The sequence below is a fragment of the Mus musculus genome, chromosome 3 (assembly GCF_000001635.26).
Source record: "Mus musculus strain C57BL/6J chromosome 3, GRCm38.p6 C57BL/6J".
Taxonomy (NCBI): domain Eukaryota; kingdom Metazoa; phylum Chordata; class Mammalia; order Rodentia; family Muridae; genus Mus; species Mus musculus.
This window is the reverse complement of record NC_000069.6, coordinates 153,766,768-153,792,333: the sequence shown is the minus strand read 5'-3', so window position 1 is coordinate 153,792,333 and position 25,566 is coordinate 153,766,768. Positions and strand designations below refer to the sequence as shown.

The window sequence follows — 25,566 nt, the reverse complement described above, 5'->3', positions numbered from 1 at the left end:
AGTGTTTTAAAAACTGCATTTCTGATGTAATCGGCAGGAACTGAACATGGGGTGGGGGGAACAACTGACAATCAGGATGGCTAGGTTATCTACTCTCTGCAGGACATCTTAGGTTATCTTGACTTTGCTATTGCAGCCTGACTGGCTATTGTCACGGGGTGGGGGTGGTGACATGAGATGTTCGCTCAAGTGGACTTTGTAGTTTCCTTCCTGGAACTGGAGTTTAGCCCCTGGTCTTGCACACAATGGAGTTTCTTCAAAAATGGAGTTGGTTGAGCTTTACAGTCTTCGAGTGTTACAGCTCTACACAAAGGACATAGACATTAGTCACCAGGCATAAGCTGGGATGATCAGATCACTACAGAGCTCCTCTGCCATGCTTCATACCCACACTGAGCACCGTGGAAAGATCTGGAGATTGCTGTGAGTGAGCACATTGCGTCTTGGAGCAGGTATTATCAGGCTTATGCACGAAACGCCACAATTCAGACAGCAAAACAAGGGAGAAAAGATATGACAGGGGTGGGGTGGAGTGGGCGTGTGGTGGGGGTGGAGGATAGGGCTTGTCCCAGTTGATAGAGTACTTGCCTGTTTTGCACAGAGCTCCTAGCTTCCATCCCTAGCACCACACACATGGGTGTAGCTGTGCAAACCAGCACTCAGGAGGCAGATACAGGAGGATCAAAAGTTCAAGACTGTCCTCAGATATATAATGAGCTCAAAGCCAGCTTAGAGGACGGGAGAACTTGTATCTTTAGAATAACTCAGTCATAGAGCAATGAAGGAGCAAAAACAGGATGCATATGATGATATGAATCAAGGGACCTGGAAGTAAAGGGTGGAGACGGCTTTGGTTGGCTCTGTGGGTCAGGTACCCACATCCATTCTGATCCCACAGGTCAGCTTTGCTCATCCAGGGAGAGATAGTGTGAGCGGAGGCACCACCCACTGGAAAGCATAGACTCCCCTGTGTCTAAAGCCGCGTGTAGCCCAAACACCAGTGCTGTGCTTCCCTAGGAAAATGATTTTGACACTGTCACTGTGGTAAGGAGCATTGTGGGTGAGTGTGGCCAGCCGCAGAATAACCTTCACCTCAGGCGCTTGACCTGGGACACTGGAGTACAGTGTTGTGAAGGTGGGGAGGGGGAGGGGGAAGGGAAGTGAAGGGGAGGGAAGGAGAACTCCCTTCCACTTTGCAAGCACAGGAAAGCCAGCTCTTCTCCAGACAATTTAACAACCCTTTCCCTGATGTTCAACATCAAAACTGCATCAGTGATTGGCTTCTGCAAAAGATGTCATGATAATGATTATTCCATGGCCTTCCATTTCCGTTTTTCATATTAATATTCTTGCAATACGATTGTTGAGGTTTATTTTTTATTTATTCTTCTCTTATACATTACATCCCAACCACAATTTCCCCTCCTTCCATCCTCCCAGGACCCCCCCACCTACAAACACACACACACACACACACACACACACACACACACACACACACACTTCCCCTCTTCCCTAGACCCACTTCTCCTTTTCCCCTCTAAAAGAGCAGGCCGCCCAAGGATATCAACTGAACCCAGGATAACAAGATTCAAGAAGACAAGGCACAAGCCCTCAGATCAAGGCTGGACGAGGCAACCCAGCAGGAGGAAAATGTCCCAAGACCAGGCAGAAGAGTCAGAGATGTTCCCCCTCGCACTGCTAGGAGTCCCACGGAAACCAAGCTGCAAACATAACGTACATGCAGAGGACATAGCTCAGACCTATGCGGGCTCTGTGATAGCTGCTTCAGTCTCTGAGAGCCCCATGAGTCCTGCTGATCTGATCTTGTGCTTCCTTCCTCCCCCTCTTCAATGGAGTTCCCCGAGCTAGGTCTAATGATTGGCTGTGGGTCTCTGTGTCTGTTCCCATCAGTTACTGGATGAAGCCTCTCTGGTGACGATTGGGCTAGACACCGATCTATGAGTATAGCAGATTATCATAAGAAACCATTGACACCCCATACCCAATGGCCTTTAACTTCAAAGTGCTAGAAGACCACCAAAGCAGGTTCTGATGGGCTGAGCTCTGGCCTGCAGGGCTCGACTGAGGCCTCAGCGTGGCAGAACACTGGCTAGCTGTTGGCGGGAGCATGGAAAATCAAATTCCCTCCTGTGTAGGCAGAGAGAATATTGTTTTGTTTTTATGCTGGTCAAAAGTCTTCATGACCTGCTTGCTTGCTTCTCTTGTTGCCAAATTCTGGGTATTCTGCCAAGGATCTGCTGCCATATTGGAGGATGATTATTTAAGCCCCTTTGGGCTGATGGCAAAAATCTAAATGCCTCTCTGTTGGAGATAAAACATATGCACATCTTTGGATTGACATGGGATGTATGGAAATAGTTTATTATTAACTGGATACATTCTCATATTCTATCCCCCTACCCCCTACTGGTCCAGGGCCTCTTGCATGGTGGGTAAACACCTACCACTTAAGCCAATCCCAGCCCCCCTTTCTCTTTTTAAAAATATGATAAATAGGAGACCTTTAGTCCCAGCACTCAGGAGGCAGAGGCAGCAGATCTCTGAGTTCAAGCCCAGCCTGGTCTACAAAGTGAGTTTATGGCTACACAGTAAAATCTGTCTCAAAAAGAAAAAAAACCCTGAAATATATATCTCTGTGTATAATACATAATATATATGTATATGTTTATCTATATACATACATACATACATACTTACATATATGAATAAATGGCATTGCTGTGCAGGACCTCTGAAGAGGAGAAACCACTTCCTGGGCAGTAGGGTAGGCTTGGGGCAGACAAGACGGGTGAGAGTTACGCAGCCCCAAGAGTAAAGGAGGCTTAAGAATCCTTGACTCATTTACAATGTCCCATGCCATTTCCGTTCTAAAAGGTTTTAATGGGAAGACACAGGGATGCTATTCTATTCTGGAAATATGCATGGAAGATTCTTGTAATAGTTAGCACTTTGTTTGATTTGTAATTCCAGGTTAGCACAAAATAAAACTTAAGCCATCTGAGTGCAAAGATTTTATGTCAGTGTGATCAGATAAAACTCCATGCCAGCGAGCACAGAGAGCTGTAGAAGGGACTCCCAGCAATGGCTCCTTGGTGGGTGGGGTGCAGACTGATCTCCCAGCTCTTTGGGAACTCTTGGGGCCAGCCTGGAGGACTCTGAATTTATGGGAGGAGATCATCCCGCCCTCAGGCCGCACAGGAGCTGCTCCAGCTGTTGAATGTGGGCGTGACCTTGGAGAGTCCTTTTGCCCATGAGCCCTGTCACCTGGGAGATCGGTTCCCACAGTAAGTTTCATTTTAGACACTTTGAGCAAGTGAGGGGCTACACGGGTGGGTGCTCCTGCAAAGAACCTGAGTTTGTTTCCCAGTAATCATGTTACAAAGGCTCGATGTGAAATCATGTTACAAAGGCTCGATGTGTAATCATGTTGCATAGGCTCGACATGTAAACATGTTGCATAGGCTCGATGTGTAATCATGTTGCATAGGCTCAACATGTAATCATGTTGCATAGGCTCGATGTGTAATCATGTTGCATAGGCTCGACATGTAAACATGTTGCATAGGCTCGACATGTAAACATGTTGCATAGGCTCGACGTGTAATCATGTTGCATAGGCTCGACATGTAAACATGTTGCATAGGCTCGATGTGTAATCATGTTGCATAGGCTCGACATGTAAACATGTTGCATAGGCTCGATGTGTAATCATGTTGCATAGGCTCGACATGTAAACATGTTGCATAGGCTCGATGTGTAATCATGTTGCATAGGCTCGACATGTAAACATGTTGCATAGGCTCGATGTGTAATCATGTTGCATAGGCTCGACATGTAAACATGTTGCATGGCTCACCACCACCTGCAACTCCAGCCCCAGGGCCACTTAATGCCTCTGGCCTCCGCGGGCGCATACTCCCCACTTACTAGTGTACATCATCACTTAAAGTAATAAACATTAATCTTAAAAAAGAAGACCAAGTGAATACTTTTTAGTTGCATATTTTGCAAGACTTTAAAGGAGAAAACATTACTTTCAACAAATCACCATTTTATTCTTGTGAAATGAAACATATGAGGGGTGGCCTTGTAAGATTCTCTCGCTCTCTCTCTCTCTCTCTCTCTCTCTCTCTCTCTCTCTCTTTCGTGTATATGGGTGTCTGAGAAGGCTGCAAGAAGGTGTAGGTTCTCCTGCAGTTAGAGTTATAGTTGGTTATGAGTTGCCCTACCAACATGTTATCTGGAAGAGCAGGAAGTTTTCTTAAGGGCTGAGCCATCTCAAGCCCCAAGGGCATTTAAAAAACATTTATTTAGATGCATAGAAGCAACAATTTCACAATGTTTTATTAAAAAAAAAACTATGGGAATACGACACCTTCTTAATGCTATCTTACAGTCTTTCTGCAAACCAATCCCTCTGGTTTCTGCTGTGGACCTCCACACTTCAGAACAATACAGGACTGTTTACAGAGCACTTTAACCATCACGATGCCTGAGCTGAGGGCTACTTTTGAGTCCGGACTTTATTACTGTCACTGTGAATTTACAAAGACAGGATTAACATCTTGTAACAGGCAGGTGGTCAGGTCATGAGCTGGCCTTAAAACCAACTGCGTTCATATGGGCTCAAGGTCTCTCTCAGACTTTGATAGAGGAATAATTAACACTTGACAGCCCTCAACTGTAAATGAAAATCATCTATCTGCCTATTCAATCATCCAAATATCAACTGTCTGCTTACTACTTACCATACCCCTTGGAATATATCCTGACAGACGCAAGTTTTAGACAATGATAAAGGTCTTTGTTTTATAGGAAAAAAAGGATAACAGAGAATTTCTGGCTCTAAGTTTCAGGGTCATGAGTAGCAGCAGAATGACTTAATTAATAGTATTTTGATAGATCTCTGTGAAACATTTGTGTTCCTGGAACTAAAGTGATTTATTCTAATGACCTGATAACGCACCCTTTGCAGTCTGAGCTATTGAAAAGGAGCTCTTGAAAGGACCAAAGGAAAGATCGTGAAAATGTAACTGCCGATTTAGGTTACTCTGTGATTTGGGGGTAACTAGCTCTGGAGACCAAGAATGGAAAATCCATTATGACTAAACGCCATCCATTTTGGTGAGTGATTCTCCAGCACTTATGTGCATTAAAAGATAATTAGGATTGAGCTGATGTGAATCCTCTTTCATTTCAGTATTGAATAATTTTCAAGTTTATGTGAACTAAAAAAAAATACCCACTAGATTAATGTATGGGGTCTCTATAACATTTTACCTGTTACTGAGTGGATATATATATATATATATATATATATATATATATATATATATATATTCCAAAATGAGATGTACTTACATTTCTTTAATAAGACAATGTTTCACTAATGATCATGGAGAATAATACAATAGGAGTTAGAAAGATGGCTCTGCAGTTAAGAGCACTGGCTGCTCTAGCAGAAGACTGGGGGTTGATTCGCAGCACCTGCGTGATGGCTCACAACCATCCGTGACTCCAGCTCCAGAGGACCCAGCACCTTCTTTTGACCTCTGCAGGCACCAGGCAGATACATGCTGCACAGACATACAGGCAAAACAGTCAGTACACATGAAATACAGTGATGATAACAATAATCAAAAGCACGATATAGACAAACATGACATGAACTCCATGCTTGCAGCAGAAGTACATACTTATACATTTCAGCTTTGAAATGCATTTGTAGCAGAGAAGATAACAGGATGAGCAACACAGTATTTTCAAAGCACGACCTTATGTGATATCAGGGTAAAATTATGTGGGGGAAATGGGATGGAAAAAAACCTCATAAAGGCAAAGCATTGACAAAATGCCCAGTCATCAAAGAGCACGCTCATGTATTCTTTAAACAGATGACAGCATCAAAACTCATTGGAATTGACTCCATTATTTTACGTAAAAGCACAGGGAGACACTGGCTGAGGGAGAAGCTTCATTTGGTAAACTGCTGACACCGCAGGCACCTCAGAGGTCTTGAGGTCAGTCCCAGAAGCCACCTTGGAAAAGTCAGGCATGGTAACTTGCTCTTGCTATTCCATTGCTGAGGAGGGTAGGACAGGTGGATCCCGTCCCCTTGTCAGCCTCCCTAGCTGAACTGGTAAGCCTCAGGTCTTAGTGAAGTGATTGGCTCCTGAGGAACAAACCCAAAATTTGTTTTTGCTGCCTCTACATCATACACGCACCTGCCCCGGCACACCTGTGTAGCCCATCATAAATGTGGACAGACGTGTGCACATAGAATCCAGCTAAATACTTGCTTTTGTAAGAGCGGATATTTAAATATCCCAGAAATGATGTTCTTGAACCTGTTTAAGCTGGTATTGAGGAGGTAAGGCAGTCTAGGATAGGTATCTGACTTTCTATCATGAACAAGTAAGTGTGGAGACTGACAGAGCAGATGGATGGCCCCGTCGGTTATTTGCATTAAGAAGAATGTTGTCTGTGCATTTACAAGATGACAACTGCATTCTATGGTGTACTGGGGTGTGTGTGTCTTTCATCCAGTTCCCTGGTACACTGGGGAACAAACACCATTCCTTTTCTTGACATTCCTCCCCCTCCCACCCTCCCTCCTCCACTGTCTTCCCCCTTCACCCCACTCTCCTCCCTCCCTTCTTCCCCCCACTCTCTCTTCCCTCCCACCTCCCACTCTCTCCCTCCTCTTTTCCCCCCAATCTCTCCTCCCTCCCCCTCTCCCCAGAGGTGTCAGATCCCTGAGAAGTGGAGTTACAGATGTTTCTGAGCTCCTAGACATAGGTGTGGGGAACTGAACTCAGGTCCTCTGGCAGAGTAGCAAGTGCTCTTAACTGCTGAGCTAGCCTTAAGACATCTTTTCTTTCTTTCTTTCTTTGTTTCTTTCTTTGTTTCTTTCTTTGTTTCTTTCTTTGTTTCTTTCTTTGTTTCTTTCTTTGTTTCTTTGTTTCTTTCTTTCTTTCTTTCTTTCTTTCTTTCTTTCTTTCTTTCTTTCTTTCTTCCTTCCTTCCTTCCTTCCTTCCTTCCTTCCTCTCTCTCTCTCTCTCTCTCTCTCTCTCTCTCTCTCTCTCTCTCTCTTCTTTCTTTCTTTTTTCTTTTTTTGTTTATTTTTGTTTGTTTTTCAAGACAGGGTTTCTCTGTATAGCCCTGGCTGTCCTGGAACTCACTTTGTAGACCAGGCTGGCCTCGAACTCAGAAATCCACCTGCCTCTGCTTCCCACGTGCTGGGATTAAAGGCGTGCGCCACCACAGCCTGGCAGGACACCATTTCTTAAAGGTGGATTATCACAGAGTAATAATACCAATAAGCACAATACTTAATGTTTTCCTTATAGACATTAACAATACTTATTGCTTTTAGCACTGTATTAATGTTCCAGTTCAGCTAGTGTCCCAGGGCCAACATCTTGGAAGATTCCTTTCTCATCTGTTCATGTCTGCTAGCTTTCATCTTAGCATGCTTTTTTTTTTTTTTTAAATAGACATGCAGGAGATCGGTGATAAATGTTGAGTTTAATTAATACAAAGTCCTTTAAGAAGGTAGATGTTCAACCTTACGACACAAATTTAAATCTAAGAAGTAGAGAAAGCTGGGGTTTGCTGTAGTGGTGGTGGTGGTGGTGGTGGTTTTGTTTTGTTGGTTGGTTGGTTGTTTTTTGTAATTGCCATAACCTGGCTACCGTCTCCAATTCAGCTAGGTTTGGGGGCTAAGGGGGCGCTTGTTGGGTGTAACATTTTATTCTGAGCCAAGATAGAGGTGCCATAGACACTCAGCACTGACTGTGCCTTTTTCATCTCCTGGGCACCTTAGTAACTTTCTGTTGCTAAGACAATATAACCGACTCAGGCAACTTGAAGAAGGAAGAGTTCTCATTGGCCCACAGCGCGAGGGTGTGGGAAGGCATGGTGACCGGAAGTTGAAGCTGCTGGCTGGCCCTATAGTATCCACCGGCAGGCAGCAGAGATGGGTGGATCCTGGCAGCCACTGCTTCCTTTCTGTTCAGCTCAGGACCCCAGTCCACGAATAGTGTTGGCCACATTTGTCTTAAGTCTTTCTGACTTCACTGATCTAATCTAGATAATCCTCACAGACATGCCAGAGATTTATTGTTCCAGCAATTTTAAATCCCTTCAAGTCGGTAATCAAGATTAATCATTACCCTGGGGTTGTGCATTGCTGTCCTACAGTCTACAAACCCTGAACCCTATAAATTAATGTCTGAATCCACACATTAGACACGATAGATTGTAAACACTATAATTTTTCTGGGCATCTACATGAAATGAACCTAATGGTGAAAAAAGACAAAATTAATTTTGCAGTGTTGTTACATGTAATTAAGTTGTAATTGTTATTGCAAGACCTCAGCTCTTAAAAGTATTGGAAAAACTGAAAGCAGCTCCAGGGCTCTGTGTCCCCACCATGATAATAGGTTTGGCGGAGGTTTGGCCAGTCCCTCACAGAAGCCAGCTGGAACTACCTCCTATTAATTGTATTGTGTCCTCGCTGGTATTTTCCACCAAGCAGCCTCTATGTTCTCAAAATTGCTATTCCACAGGATTTTCTCCATTCCTGCCTCCAGCTTTATGTACTTTTACTCCAAAGTCGATTCTGAAAACACTCTCATGGGAAGTCAGCAGCCACTCCCGTGGGAAGTGTGTCGAGTGCCGAGATAGCCTTTCTAGAATCCGTGCTTTATATCCATGTGGCTATACTGTGTGTAGTCACTGGCACTTCCCTGTTGTCACGCTCTCAGAGGCCACTCAGCTAGATAATGTCACCAACCAGAGCATTCACTGGTGCCTAAAAGCAAGGCAGAGTGTCCCTTAGCTGGGAACTAGATGGGGTCCTCAGCAGAGCCTGGGATATTTACATTGGCCTCGAGTTGAAACTCAGGGTGTGTCTCTGCTTGTGTGTACTTTCTGGAAAGAATTTGCCTTATGTTTGGTTGCTGTATTGCTTGCTGTCTTGAGAACTTGCATTGTGAGTGTTGCATAGTGTGTGCATGTGTGTGCGTGCGTGTGTGTGTGTGTGTGTGTTAGGAACCCATACAATGGCAGCATTTCCAGCCCTAGGAGGATGATAAAATGATAAATCCGCGACATTCTTTACAGATTTATATCTTTGATTCTCACACAGCCAAAGATAAAATTCCTCACACAACTTATGTAGCCTTTTGATGGCTTCTGCAGGTTTCTCTCCCTCTAAATATTTATCTCCCCCTGAGCCCCAGCGTCACACCAGGTCTTCAGTAAGAATGAATTTTAAATCCAGAGACTCAGAGCTATTACGGAGTCAGCCTTCGGTACCACAAAGTGAAGGAAATCCTTAGAAATCCACAGCAGTTTTGTTCTGTCAGGGGAGCCCAGATGTGCTGAGGAACCCCAGCTATAGGACACGTGGAACAGCAATAAGACCCTGCCCTGCAGGATCCTGTCTCAGTCACATCTGGGCAGGTCAGAGGAATCAGGCTTTCACTGTCCCAACCACATCAAGGCTCAGGAGCCCTTGAAGCTGTTCAACTGCTTTGATGACTTTGAGGTGCTTGAAGCTTCTCGGGAGAAAAGCATTTCCTGGGCATTGATCCACACATCAGCACGAGAGTCACGTGACTGCAGAGGTCAGAGCAGTTCATAGTCTGCTCTACAGAGAGGGGCAGGAGTAAGAAATCAGAGGAATTACTATAGGCAGCATGGGACTAAGAGGGTCATTGGGTGAGGGAAGAGCCTTTGTCACTGCTAACAAACCGCCCTAACCCTAGTTCTCAACCTTTGCACTTTCCGCAAAGAGACTGGCTGAACCCTGGCTCCTATACCAACTTCCAGTCATCCCTTCAGGTTTGTCCACCAGCAGGGTGATTAGTTCCCATCATGTGCACTCTACAGGTAGGATGCTGGGAGATGGGAGCTTCGTGTTCCCAGGTTCCTGCTGCCGTGGGTCTCAGCCCTGTGGCAGCTGGTGAGAATCTCTTACCTGGGAAGGCTAACACCTAAACACCATGCTGCAGGGGGCCTTACGCTGCTGCTCAGGGAGGCCTGAAACCTGTGGTCTGCATGAGTCTGCAGCCTCCCTCTCCATCCTCCATCATCAACTCTGGTGATCAGAGGTTACTTCAGACTAATCTTATTAGAGCCTTGCTGGTTCCTTAGATTTTTAAACTCTTTATCTTGGCTTCCTTGGGTGATGGCCAGGTTTGTCTTAGATTTCATCAATTCCTGCAAAATCACCGCTATAACTCTCATGTCCTCACAACCGTGACCTAACCTGGAACGCCTGGTGATCCAATCCCTGTTCTACCTAGCCTCGGGGTGGTTTTTATTTTTAAATACATATGTGAGGGCTCTTCATTTAAACACTGCGATTGTGATTTCTACCAGTTTCCTACTGGGTGGTGATTGAGACCCCGACTCAGCGTCGTGCTGGGTCTCTGGGAACTGCTTCCTGCTCATCTCTCCAATCCTTCCTGTTTATCAGTGCCTGTGTTGGAGTTCCTGGGCAGCAGTGGTAAATGTCTCATTCTCTGTATGTAATGTTCTACCCTGTTCTGTGTGTTCTGTATGCCTGGACTTCCCTCCTTCGTCACCTATCCCCTCTGACCCCCAATGTGATGATCCCTGGGGCACCTCACACCACCCTCTAGTGAGAGGTCTTCAGTCAAGAAGTGCTGAAGATGGCGGCGATGTAGAAGGACCAGCCTGAGGCATTTACACATCTTCTTTAACCCTCACCTAATCTACAAGGTGTGGCCACCATGCCTGCTTTGCAACCATTGGAGAGATGGGGGACCACTTGTATTTCTACACCCTCACTGGGCATAGACCTTGGAAATTTGAGGCTATTACTTCAAAGGGCATCTTGATCTCCTTCATAGAGCAATGCATGGGTGGAGCAGACAGGCCAAAGCCATTCCCATTTGGGCCATGAAAGGAACACGAGAGATCACAGAGAAGGAGCACCTGTGGGCTCCATGTCATTTGGTCCTTTTTTTCCCCCTGTGATTTGTGTATTTACTAATATAAAGAATCCTTAATATAAAACTAAAGCTAGCAGAGCAATTAAATAGTTACCAGCTTTATTTATTTACTTATTTTAAAATGGAGACTTATAGACTCAGAAGTATTCTAGAAAATGGATAAAATGTGGATAGTATGTCTTATGTGTGTGTACACATGATCATGTATTTGTGCAGGTGGGATGTGTCGGGGGAGGGTGCAGAGTTTGGTATTCACCTCAGTTTTTGATACAGGGCTTCTCTCTCACTGAGCCCTAAGCTCACCAATTCAGCTGGACTGGCTGCCAACTGGCCCTGGGGGTCTTCCTGTCTCTTATTCTCCAGTGTTTGGATTATAGGTGTGTAAGTCAAGTCGTTATACATGGCTTTTCCTCTCTCTCTTTTTTTTCCCTGTGAGTTCTGGAGGATCACATTCAGGTCCTCATGCTGTTTGTAAGGTAAGTACTTTACTGACTGAAATGTCTCTCCAGCCTTGAACAATGTATCTTAACAACTACCACAGTATGGACACAGCATTACAGTGACTGAATTTATGCATACTTAAAAAGAGAACATCTGTGACCTAAATTAGCATCTGTCATTGTGGCAGCTGCAAGCATTTCCAAAGTGGCTCATTTTGGTGTGAGTCTGTACTAGATAGACTATTAGTCACCATCAGGTTAGAAATCCCTGGCCATGAAGCCGGCAAATAGACATCACTTAATTGAGAGTATTCAACAAATATTTAGTGAGCTCCTGTTTTTGCATGGTTTTATTCTTTGTGTGTGTATGACTGTGCATGTGTGAGCATGTGTTTGTGTGTGCCTGTGGGTGACAATGAGTATTTGTGCATATACATGTATATGAGTATGCTTGTGTCTGTGTATGCGTGTAAGTATGCTCACACACATGTATGTGAGTGTGCCTGTGTGTTCCTGTGTATGTGTACACATGGGTAGCATGTAGTTTCAAATGATGTGACCATCCCAGACATGAGTGTGTAGGCCATGGATAGAATGGACAGACTCCCCCTAGCTGTGTTCTCCCACTTATGTGTTGAACAAGGAACTTGTAAATATTGAGCAATAGTACATACCCAAGAACATTAGTTCTTGACATATTACTGAATACACAAGTAAATGAGACGAGAAAACTTATGCTAAATGTAACTGATTAAAGAGTAGGGGGTTGGGTGGGCTCTGGTGCTAAGTAAATGATGTGCTTGCCTAGGAAGCATGGAGACCTGAGTCCTGTCTCCTAGAACCCGTGCATACTTATATACAGATGCACAAACACACACTCACTCACATACATGCTTGTGTGTGCAAGCACATATCCACACTCACACACAAACACATTCACACACATATGTGCACACACACATTCACACACACACACACACACACACGGTCATACACACATACACACACAAAGAAGAAAAAGAGCAGGTGATGTCCCATGCCTTTCTTAATGAGTGAAGATGGTTCAGTAACCAGGAAAAAGGTGGCGAGAGGAACTGAGCTGGCAGGTTTTGTTTTATTTTGTCTTGTTTTGTTTTGTTTTGTTTTGTTTGTATATGATTTATCTGTGGGGTTAGCTGGGCTGAGTCAACTGAGGAGTGTCCCCTGTACCCCGTTTTCAGTTTCATGGCAGTAGGCTTGTATAGGCAACCATGGTTTTCTGCAGCTCCTTAGCTGACACAGTTATTGTCATAGCAGGTGCCTAACAAGGCTATCGTTGAGCAGACTCAGTAATGGAGGCAGAAATGCTGCATTCTGTCATGAAATGTACTTTCCCACAAGTATATTTTGCATAAAAATTCTTCAGAGCAATAACTCTGGTTGTTTTGGTATGTTTGCTGTTTTTGCTGTTTTTATTTGAGACAGGGTCTCATGTAGCCCAGGATTTGCCTTAAATGTCTGTGAGGTCCAGACTGGCCTTGAACTCCTGATCCTCTCACCTCTGTCTCCCTAGTCCTACAATCACGAACGCCCAATGGTTTAATTCCTACAAGACTCCCTCATCCTCAGGCTAGAAGAGTCTGCTCTGTTGATCTTTCTCCGCACAAGGATTGGTAACGAGCAACACATAGTTCAAGTCCAGAGTGTACATTAGGTTAATGCCCTCTGGATGACCATCAGGAGGTCTTAAGCATGCCACGCTGAGTGACTTTGTCATTGAGGTAACCTGGAGTAGATGAAATTTGCGTATCTCCAGGAGAAACACTAACTTTGGATTATCTATGTGTCTGACAGTCTTGTCCATCATTTAGCATACAAGAGGAACAAGGTTCTGGCTAGAGGAGTCACTCTGCTCTGCCCCCTGTCCTATGACATGCACCATTCTTTAATGAGTTTTTGTTCATTTATTTGTTTATGTGACTCTCTCTTTTGAGATGTCTCACCATGAATCATGCTGACCTCTAACTCCAGATCTTGCCTCCATCTCCCAAAGGATATGATTACAGGTGCACACCATTGGGCTTGATAGCCGACTCCATTCTTGAACTCCAGTGAGCACACTTCAATAACTGTTGAGCTAAAATGGTGTAAAAGAACATCTAGTCACCACACCACTCCTGCCTCCAGGTTATCCTCTGCAGGGCAGCTGCACCTGCTCTGCCCGTCCTCACTGGCAGCTCAGGCCACAAAGCATGCGCTCCTCTCATTGCAGAGCTGTAGTGCCACACAAGGCAGCCTGTGCGGTGGAGGAGTGTGCAGCTAAGAGAAAGCAGCGTCCTGGCAGCAACCCACACGACTCATGAGTAAAACATCCACTCGCAGAAGGCTGTAGAGGTTTCCTGGGCTTAACATTGTGGTCATATATTTACGTGGATGATGGGTCTAAGTGAGGAGGAATTATCTTTGCACTTTGATGGTCACTGGGAACACTGATTTTTTTTTTTTTTTTTAATCTTAGGTCACTCATGCGCCCATGACACTGAGGGCTAGGGAGGATGTGTGGGGATGGCTACAGACAAAGCATGGGGCAGGATTAAAATCAGAGGTGGCTTTTACCTCCTTATCTTCCACACATTCCTGACAGGGACATTAATACTATTTAAAATGATAATCCATTGTATAAAGACAGTAGTACTAAGTAAGTGAGTCAGAATGTGCCAAGATGTGTTGTTACCTGAAGTTTTGTGGATCCCCATCTGGGGCACCACAAGTAACCTAGGAAATTAAAGTCCCCTCCTGGGACTAGTAGTCTCAGCGATGAATTGAAGGAGAAACTTGAAGGACACGTTTATTAGGGAAATAGCCACAGGGAAGATAAACCCTAAATCTCAGTGGCTACCTGGAGGACGGAGAAGAGAGAGAGAGAGAGAGAGAGAGAGAGAGAGAGAGAGAGAGAGAGAGAGAAGGGCATGCCATTTGGAAGAAAGAAAGAGTAAAACAGTACAAAATGAAGATGTATATACCTTTCAAAGGCAGGTTTCAGAAAGGATGGAAGACCTAACAGAGGCTCGTGGCAACTCCCTAGAGCTTTCTGGAAGAAAATGTACACTGTCTCATTAAAGAATTATTATTTTCCCCAACTCTTCAGTTCTTTGGGTAAATCAACCTAGCGTGCAGTGCTAGGTGTCCCCCTAGGACCAAAATAGAATGCCCTTCCAGGGCATTAAGAGAGCCTTGCTTGTCACTGCTGCAGCATTTCTCACCCTGGAGGTGACCCTGACATTGTTTAGGAGCTGGACTGAAGTTGGGGAAGAGATGGAACCCTTTTCCACCATGAAAATCTAGAGAATTCCAACTTGGTTCTACAGAAGAAATCCTGTCTGGACTATCGTTCCAGTCCCTCCAGCGTGTACTGCCTCCAGGCAAGGCGCTCGCTTGGAGAGGAGAAACCAGAGCTTCCTTCTGGGCTCCTGGTCTGCAAAGACATTCCCGTAACGGCAGCTTGCTGGTGTTCCTGTCCCAAACTGCCTAACTCAATCCCAAGCCCCTGTTCTTATCAGGTAGACAGATAGCAGCATGGCCGGCAGAGTTAGACCCACAAAGACTCACCCTTTCTGATAGGTCTCAGTGAAAATGGGAAGTTTCACAGTTAGCTGTGATCCACAGGGAGAAGGAAGAAATTCCAGAGAAGGAATGCAGGACTCAGGACATGGGAGGAGAGACACATTTACCTCAGTGTACCTATTATAGGAGTGAAGGCATCTCACAACTAGTAGACCTCTCATGATCTTGAATCTGGCAACCTGGGATCTGAAATCTTGCCCAGGGAGGAGAAGATTGTACCTTCATCTTGGAAGCTGGGCACCTGGGGTTAGAGAGGGCAGACAGGCTGTCTGCAGGCTTCTTGCCATGTCTTTAATACAAACGACTTGAAGAAAGAGGCTGCTGCCGGTGGGTGTGGCCAGAGTTGCAGTCTGGTCTCAATCTAACAGATATGAGGGCTGCTCTGTGTGGTCCTCATTCTCAAAAGAGGCAGTTTGCCATTTTGTTGTTCAGTAGTCCCAATGGATGCATGACCAAGGGAAGGTGGAAATGTAGGCCCACAGCCTGGGTTCAGAGCTCAGCTGGACCATTGCTTCCATTTGGACAAGTCTTGATTTTGGACATGTGAGTGTCTCTGAGCATCAGGCTTTTTCTTCTATGGAAAAGGGCAAATAATCCCTTCGTTCTAAATGGGGTATTTGTTTAGTGTTTACGCCGAGGTTTGGTACAGTGAGTTACCTACTATATAGTTGTAAAAACCACTAAGTTCTCATCACATTTGCCACATTTTTGTTGTATCCATAATCCAATTCCATTTAATATAAAGAGTGTCTAGTCCCAGTTGCTTAGGCTAGAGTTACAGACTTTTTTTGTCCTTTTTAACTCTGGGACCAAAAGGGCTTCTTCTTGCATTTATTAATTTGTGCACCAAGAGAGGAAGTTGGCCAATTCCTGTCTTCACTGGGCTCTGCTCTACTTGACCCTGGCAACATTAATGTATATCTACAACACAAGACAAAATCCATTAAGAAAAGCCAGCTCACATTTTGTGATTAAAATAATGGAAATTTACTCATTAGAAGTCTTCCAGAGAGAAAATGCCTTAATTGCTTGCTTTGGATTAAAATGAAGGCAAGCAGAAGCAGTTTGGGAGTGACTGTTTGCTGGATGCAGAGTGGAAGTCTGGCAATTACAACAGAATTTCCTGCACTTCTCAGACAATTATTTGAGTTCCAGGCAGTCTACAGCTAACATAGTAACTAGCAGGCTGGCCTAATACTTCAGGTGATGTGCTATGGCATTTGTATGTGAGGCCAGCTGTGGTTCTATGTCTTCTGTTAACTTTCTCAGGGTGTCCAGGGCCTCTGTGCACCAGGATGAAGTAGAGTCTGGAACCAGTGGGTCTACAGGATCCTGGTCCAGGAGGGAGTGAGTTGGGGCAAGGTTCTCCAAGGATTTTAATGAAACAGCTCTCTTAGATTGTTGGGAGCCGCCCCCACATTCGCCGTCACAAGATGGCGCTGACAGCTGTGTTCTAAGTGGTAAACAAATAATCTGCGCATGTGCCAAGGGTATTTTTCCACTACATGTACTCTGCCTTTCCCATGACGTCAACTCGGCCATGGGCTGCAGCCAATCAGGGAGTGATACGTCCTAGGCGAAGGATAATTCTCCTTAAAGGGGACGGGGTTTCCGCCATTCCCTCTCTTGCTTGCGCTCTTGCGCTTTTGCTCTCTGGCTCTGGCTCTTGCTCGCTTGCTCCTAAAGATGTAAACAATAGAGCTCTTGCTCTGCGCTCTGGCGCTCTGGCGCGCTGGCGCTCTGGCTCCTAAAGATGTAAGCGGGGGGCTTTTTCGTTTTTGGGGCTTGGGGCTTGCGCTCCTGCTCCTGAAGATGTAAGCAATAAAGTTTTGCCGCAGAAGATTCTGGTTTGTTGTGTTCTTCCTGGCCGGTCGTGAGAACACGTTTAAGATTAGATGATCTTAGCTTGTGCGTATTCCTTTATTCAGGATGGTCTTGTACACGTACACTTTTTTTTCAGGGTAGACAATGACTGTACATGAACCTTGGAGAGTGGGAAGGGGTTCTTTTACTGGTGAAGTTTCATTGGCTGGAGTTTAAAGTACTGGGAATGCCTCATTGCATAGAGAGGCGTTCCAGGAATCACAGGTACAGCTGGGTGGATTCTTATAGGGAGGAGGAAGTTGTACTTGTAGATCTGCCAAGGACTACCCAACCTTCCTCAGGTAGAGGGAAAGGGAGGGAGTTGAGCTCCCTAAATAAGGTCAGAGAAGGGGAATATTCTGCATGAACCCAACAATATGGCGCTCTGGAGAAGGTTAAAATGTAGAGACAGACAAGAACAGCTATTACCAGGACTCCCAGGACTTCGGGAGACAGCAAGAGAATAGGCAGAACACAGGGAATCTTAGGGTAGGGAACGGTGATGGCTAATTTCCATTGTCAGCTTGGCTAGGCTTAGGATTACCGTGGAACTGCAGTATGTGCCGTGTCCTACATAAACACAAAGGAGAGTGTGAGCTGAACTCCAGTGGGTGGGGCAGGCATCTGTCTCTCTCTGTTTACCAACTGCAGCATCACCATGACCAGCCACCACACACTTCTGCCACACCTTCCCTGCCACAGAAAACTCTCACACTGCTAGCCACAGTAAACCTTTCTTCCTTGAGTTGTGCTATGATAGTTACTTTCTTAGTTACTTTGTTACTGGGACATACAACCTGACAGTCAGCCCTTCATGGCAGAGAGGTCAAGACCACAGGATATGAGCAAAGCAGCTCATATCTCATTCACCGTCAAACTAAATACAAGCATCATGTCTCTTTGTTTATGTTTTCCTTTTTATACAGTCCAGAATCCTAGGGAATGATCCACCTGTAGTGGGTGGGTCTTCATACTTCTGTAACCTAAACACCATCATTCCCACCAGCCTGTCTCCCAGATGATTCCGGCTCTCATCCAATTGACAAGTTGCTTCCGTCTGGTGTTTTGTTACAACTGTGAGAAATGTCGCTAACACAAAAAGTGTGCATCTGTCAGTACCCAGTGCTCATGTCTTCTCCATGTCCTCTCTACTGTGACAGTTTCTCAGGCTTCTCTACGTTTCCCTCCACCTTCATTTTATGTATAATTCAATCATATTTTTACTTGGCTACTTTACTAGTTCATCAGTTTTTACGATATAATGCCCAGAAGGCATGTTCTAACAGGTAAATGTCATCCTACGGCTAGAAATTTCGTAGGCATGCTCAAAAGATCTATCACTGATATTACTCTTCAACAACTTTATTAATGACTAAGAGAAGCATTGCCCTGACAGTTCTGTTGGCCGGTGACAATGATTTGGGACTGTAGTGCACAGACTAGATAATGGTCCAGAGCTTCGAGACCTTGGCATGGCAGGGAAATATAACAGTGTGAGTTTTGGAGGAGCAAGTGTTACCCAACATAACATAATGGAGCTCAGAAAACCATGTTCAGGACGCTTGGGCTGTCAATGGTCCTTCTGTGAAGAGGTTGAGCACTCTGGAGCCTGGCAAGAATTCGCTCGGTAATGTAGGTTCAGTATAGGGTGTATCCCTTTTTGACAGAACAAAGAGAAGTTTATTTCCAGGAACATCCCAGTCCAAAATCAAGCTGTCAGAAGTGGAATGTGGGAAGAATGATGTAGTTCTCAAGGGAGAATTCTGAAGCTCAGGAGCTACTGTGGAGGGAAAGGTGAAATGTATGGAAAGACGAGTGTGGCAGAACTCTCTCGGCTTGAGATCAGGTAGCCCAGAGCACAGAACCCATGCTCTTGTAACCATGAGCAAGGTGAGATCTGGGGTGGGAAGACTGTGGACTCAAGGCACAGGTGACTACAAATACAACATGTGCCAGTGTGTGCTGGACTAAGCATATTGTCTGCTCTGTGTGCTCAGACACAAGATACTTAATTCACTTCTGTCTACAGGTAGCCTCACTTGGGTCTGCACACATTGTATCCACAGGTAGCCTCACTTGGATCTGTACATATTGCATCTACAGGTAACCTCACCTGGAACTGCATACGTTGTGTCTATAGGAAGCCTAACTTGGGTCTGTATACATTGTGTCTACAGGTAACGTTACTTAGATCAGCACACACCAAAAAATATGAAGTGCAGTGGTTAGTACTTCTACACATCAGTCCCCTAATTATCATGTTTTTGGGACAAGTCCTCATGTTGCCTAGGCTGTCCACAAGCTTGCTATGTAGCTATGCACAGCCTTCAACTCTGATTCTCCTGTCTCTTCCTCCTGAGTACTGGGATTCCAGGTGTGCACCACCACATCTGATTTATGTGGAGTTGGTGATCAAACTCAGGTCATCCTGCATGCCTGGCAAGCGCTTTACCAATGGACCTGCACCCTCAGTCCAAACCCTGGTAATAAGAAGGGACATAGGTAATGTCTAAGCAATGTATGCACAGCACTGGAGGAATTGGGGGAGGCTTAGCCTTGTGAGTAGAGGGGAAGGTTACTGTCTCTGAGTACTAGAATCCCTGTTGTATGAAGACATGGTTAGACATGGTTAGATGGGTAGGGTCTGTAGAGGGAGAGGCTTTGGGTCAACTTACAGAAGGGCTATTAATTATGAGAGGTCTCCTATAGTGGACCAGGCTACCTGAGACTGAAGTGCTCCAGCCACAGCAGAAGCAATAAACACCTGGAAGAAACCTGTAGATCCATTTAAGTCCCTTATGCCCTGATACGCATTTCTAAACACAATTAAGACCCTATGCATTTGGTCTTACTATAACATAGATACTATGCCAGACCCCTTACCCATTGTCTCTTGCAGCATCAAGCTACTGTGGTTGAATTCAGTGTGCCCTCACACTGCTGGGCACAGCAAGCTATGGGGAGCAGTGTGGATTCTTTGTCTATGCAGCCCAGCTTCCTTTGAGTTCTGCCGGACCTTAGACTATAGCTTATGAACACTCTGAGTCTTGGTAACTTTTGTGACTTCTAAAGCTCTTTCCTTCCCTTCCGTCAGAACCCCTTCCCCCTTTCTTCAAGGTTAAGTCTTAATGTGCTATAGGTATTTAATATCCCAAACTCATGCCAGTACTGCTGTGGTGAATGCCTCTGTGCGCATGTGTGTGCGCACAGCAAATTATTCCTATGTCCACTCTGCTTCCAAACCCAGCAAGTTTAATGTTACTCAGAGGTCAAGTGAACTACAGTAAGATTGTCCATTGGATTTGGGACTGAACACAGAGGGATGGCTCCTGGCAGTGACTGTCCTAATCACTGAGGAAACCTCAACTCCCACAAGCCCATCTCAGGGGTTCCAGGGACAGGACTTTATGCTTTGAAAGCTTCTTTCCAGCAGCCTAGAATCAACTTGAAAGCTACAATGTGGAATTCGTAGACATGGTTTCTGGATCCACCAATTTTTACCATGCCATCTTCCTCTCTGTCATCCATTAAGACAGGACACAGCATTCTTGCGACAGGAACAGCTTGAAAACAAGCACTTTAAACTAGACAAGGCAATTGATCTCTCTCTCTCTCTCTCTCTCTCTCTCTCTCTCTCTCTCTCTCTCCAATGAAGTTTAGGTCACCACAGCATCTGTGCCCAGGCCATGGACATTTTGCAACATATTCATGTCTGGTTGCAGCAGCCTCTGAATCACTAACGTCTCTGACCCTAACTTTGAGATCTCAAGAACACTGTCCTTATTGTGCAAATTTAAAAGATAAGCTTATCTTTCTGCCAGACAGAAATTTAAACAGATGAAGAACATCCTAAGGTCTGAACGCAAACAGAAACCGGGATGCTAGGCTGTGGCTATTTCCACAGCTGTGCCCACCCCATCAGCACACACAACTGCTGGGGTTAGAGACCTTCACCATCAGAGCAGTGAGGGAGGGTGGGCCAGCACATAGGTGTGTTGATCGCTGCTGCTCTTGGCCTGGGGACTCATTCAAGATGGCTCTATAACCATCTATTTCAATGCCAGCTTACAAAATTGACTTCAAAGGCTGTTTGGGTGACATTCCCCATCTCAATCTTGTCTTTCTCCCTCTGTAAATATAATTGCCATGGAGACTATTTTAAGCAATCAAATCTTCAGCTTTCGTATCAAACTGGGGTGGGGCTCCTTAGGAAGTTGTTTATAGCAGTTATAGGTTCCAAGGCATGAACTGTAACTGCTGAGCCTGGACAAGAGAAATGCCAGGAGAGAAGCCTGGTAGGAGGGCTGCACAGCCTTGCTTTCAGCAAATTACTTATGTATAGCTTCTCCCTGCAGCCTCTGTGTAACAGGTATACCATAGCAGAAAGCAAACAACACCTTTCTTTCCATCCTTCAATGTGCAGCTAGAAAATTTGTCACTGGAACCCTAACACACAGGTCAAAGATTTCCTTTAAGAAACAGAGTTCCTTTAAGCACTTCCTTAGAAGTGACCAGTCCACTCAATAGCTGCCCTCAACTGAATTAGGATGGTGAGTCACATGTCTGCAGCCGGGGCCACCGTCCTTTGTAGCTTCTGGTCCCCACTGTCATCTACTGCAGCTACTTGGATCACTTGGACCACAGCTTGACATAGAAATTTATGAGCGTGAGTCAGAGCAGGACTGCAGAGCCTCTGTTCTTCTCTGGATGCCGTGTGGACTGCTCTGTTCCCGGGGTTCTTTTCTGTCTCTGAGGGCTGAAGCTGATTCCGATCATTAAAAATGATAGCAATCTGGTGAGGCAAAAGGATAGAAAGCAAATCCAGTTCAAACTGGAAGCCCGGCTACCTTCACCTCAGCAAGAGATGGAGCAACGGACTGGGGATTGCTTTTACTAAACACTGATTATTGTTCAATAATCACGGGGCGGGGGGGGGGGGGGGAATGAAACCTTCACCAACCAGTCTCTAGGCTTCCCTCCTCTCCACCCTGGCCCATCTCCTCCCCTCCCCCTTCCCATTCTCCTTCCCTTCTCTCCCCACCTTTTCATCCCCTCCTCCCCCTCCCCTCCCCTTTCCTCCCCCTCCCCTCCCCCTCTCCTCCCCCTCTCCTCTCCTCCCCTCCCCTCTCATCTCCTCTCTTCCCCGCCCCTCTCCTCTCCTCCCCTCCCCTCTCCTCTCCTCCCCTCCCCTCTCCTCTCCTCTCTTCCCTGCCCCTCTCCTCCCCTCTCCTCCCCTCCCCTCTCATCTCCTCTCTTCCCTGCCCCTCTCCTCCCCTCTCCTCCCCTCTCCTCCCCTCCCCTCTCATCTCCTCTCTTCCCCACCCCTCTCCTCCCCCTCTCCTCCCCTCCCCTCTCATCTCCTCTCTTCCCCACCCCTCTCCTCCCCCTCTCCTCCCCTCCTCTCTCATCTCCTCCCCTCCCCTCTCATCTGCTGTCTTCCCCGCCTCTCTCCTCCCCTCCCCTCCCCTCTCATCTCCTCTCCTTCCCTCCCCTCTCTTCTCCTCTCTTCCCCTCCCCTCTCCTCCCCTCCCCTTTCCTCCCTTTCTCCCATCCTTTTTCTCTTTTCCTTTCCCTTTGCCTCTTGCCCTAGCTAAACTTACACTTGAATTTCTGGGCTCAAGCAAACCTTGTGCCTCTGCCTGCCTTCCCCACCCCTCCCCAGAGCTGCTCCTCTAGCCTTCCAGGGCACTTCTTGTATGAGGGACCCTAGTCAGAAGCAGTTAATTCAGTAACTTCACAAAAAGTCATTGACTGAAAATATGATCCAAAGCCAAAAAAGAATTGTAAAGGTAAGAAAGAAACAAAAGCAGATTAAGATGAGGAGACTGCCTGGCACAGCACAGACAGCTCGTTCTCTGAAACCTTTTAGAGAATGTCATTTTCTAGGAAGTTATCTATCACAACATTCTGTTGCTATTTTTGTTACTTCACTGTGAACTCTCCTTATTGGGATTCATTATTTAGAGCATGGCTACAACCCAGCACATAGTAGGTATTCAATAAGCTGTGAGGCTATGGGAAATATTTGCTTTTGAATTTTTCAACTATTTTTTGTTGGTGCTGTTTGAGGATTTCATACACACATGCATCGTGGATGTTTGACTGTTGTGTTTTTAGATGATTTATTTTATACGTAATACTCCTAAGTCAGTTGGTGAAAACCGATAGGCTTCAGTACCGTGATGTTCTTATGAACTGTAAAGCATGTAGGGCTTTGAACTCTCATTTATTATTTTATAATGCTTTACATTTATACATTTCTGTATTTACTTATTTATGTGTGTGCATATGCACATGTGTGACACAGAACACATGTGGAAGTTGAAGAACAACTTACAGTTCTCTTCTCCCACATGGCTTCTTAGGATTGAACTCAGATGGTCAGGCTTAGCAGCAAGCTCCGCTACCCACTGAGCCATCTTGCTAGACCCCCTTAATTATTTTTACTCCCACACTGTGATTTGTTCAGGGTTACATCTTTTTCTTTTTTTTTTCCTACCAGGTTATTGGCAGTTACTAAGCCAATTAATATACTTCCTGTACCGGTCAGGCTTTCATTCCTCTGTACATGGGCATAAAATTCCATGTGTGTATGACTTCATTTCCTGTCTGTCATCTGTCAGTGAACCCATTTCCTGGTTATTGTGAGTAGTGTACTTATGAATACAGACGCACTGAACGTATCTCTGTGGTACATACATGGTTGGTTTTGAGTGTATACTGAGTGGTATAACCCGGTCAGGTGGGAGATCTACTTTGAGGTTTCTTTAGTAAAACCTAATTTTGCTACTCTATTCCTGAGGAGTCATGAACAAATGTCTGTTACACCAGATGGTAGAACTGACCACACATCAAAGCCATAAGAGCACTAAAGTCCACCTTGGTGAACCAGTGGATCTATTTTAGTTATTTACAGGGGTGGATAAGGAGTTGCTCACAGGTACAAGGATGCTTCAGACACAACCACATCATGAAAAAGCCCAAACCAGCCAGGGTGATGACTCCTAAAAACTTGTGCCTTGGAGTGCTCTGAATGACTCTGTAGGTAGCTCTACAGCTTACTCTTTAGTAGTCCTCACTGTTTACATAACCACAGGGAGAAAGAAGCTTTGTGAGTCTGGTAAATTTCAGGAACTTCCTGAGACTTGCAACTTAACTTCCTGAGTCTCCAAAAGCCTCCTTTTCACTTTCCAAGTCTTATGAACTGCTTTCCAGGATGTCTACCGTTCTTGCTATAAACAACCCCTGTTCTGATTTCCACAGTGGCCACACCATTTACACTCCCACCAGCAGTGAACTGAGGGTTCCCCTTCTCCACGTCCTCACCAGCCCAGTTTATCATTTGTTTTCTAGGTGACAGCTATTCTGACCGGTGTGAGATAGACTCTCAGATCCATCTTGATCTGTATTTTTCTGATGGCTAATGTGGTAAATACTTTCCCAGGGACATATTGACTACTTGTTTTTCTTCTTTTGAGAACAGTCTGCTTAGTTCATTAGCCCACTTGTGGATTTAATTTCTGTAGTTATTCATGTCTTACTTACTAATCCCATGTCTGACAGGTAGTTGGTACAGATGCTTCACCCGACCCTAGCATGCTGCTTCACGCTGGCTGTTGTTCTCACTGTACAGAAGCTCCTTAATTTCATGCATTTGTCAGTTCCTGGGAGTCTTTCCTGCGCTGGTTGAATTCGCTCCAGAAAGCCCTTGCCCATGCCCATGCCCATGCCCATGCCCACGTCTTGTCGTGTTTTGCCTATGTTTTCCTCTAGCAGTCTCAAAGTCTCAGATTTTATATTCATGTCTTTAATCCATGTAAAATGATTTTGTGAAGGCTCAGGCTATCAAACTCTGATATCAGGCCATTCTTAGTTGAGCTCTGTCCCTGTTCATGCACTTTCCATTCTGAGCTAGCCTTCTCAGTCCTGACACCTGTATACTTCTGCTGGACATTGTTGAAGAGCTTCTTGCTCTCCACAGATGTCTCTTTGGGCTTTTCCTCATGCAGGGGTTGTGGAAGACCAACCTGTGACTCCCTGACCTGGAGACATTTTTTGATGTCATTTTCTGAGGTAGCTCTGTTATTCCCAAAGGACTTTCTGCTAATATAATGTCTGCCCACTGCTCTGAGTCACAAAACATGACAATAAAACTCCTGTCCTGTGGCTGACCCTGGCAGTCCTTCAGAAACATTGTCTCACCGAAACCAATACATAGACTTGAGGTTCCTGGGCATGGAGGGCTTATCCTGGGGTGGGGCTGCAAGCTCTCCTCTGCTTTATTTTTCAGAAACTGCCAGGGGCCAGCAGGGACTGTGCACGAAGGCTGCTTCTCCATGTCGCAGTCTCTTCTCTTCTACTTCCCCCAATCCTTGTACTTTGTGGATTTCTAAAGTTCCTCTGCTTCTGTCTTTGGGATGAAGTCTGTTGTCTTCAATTTCTGTGTATGGATGTTTTGCCTGCGTGTGTGTCTATTCACCACCCACAGAGGCCAGAAGAGGGTGTTAGATCCCCAGAACTGGAATACAGACAGGGGTAGGTTGCTATGCTGTGTGGGTGTCAGGTAGTGAACCTGGGTCCTCTGGAGGAATCAGTGCTTTTAACTGTTGAGCCATCCCCACAGCACATGAATATGTTCTTGACTCTGA

At 45.4% G+C, this 25,566-nt stretch overlaps 1 long non-coding RNA gene across 1 annotated transcript; it reads left to right on the top strand.

Annotated features, from left to right (window-relative positions):
* Positions 1-246: 246 nt before the first annotated feature.
* 5730460C07Rik (RIKEN cDNA 5730460C07 gene) lies at positions 247-3,029 on the top strand. Its single transcript, NR_045801.1, has 3 exons — positions 247-452; positions 899-1,044; positions 1,548-3,029. It is a non-coding gene; the product is annotated as an RIKEN cDNA 5730460C07 gene (long non-coding RNA).
* The last annotated feature ends 22,537 nt before the right edge of the window (positions 3,030-25,566 follow it).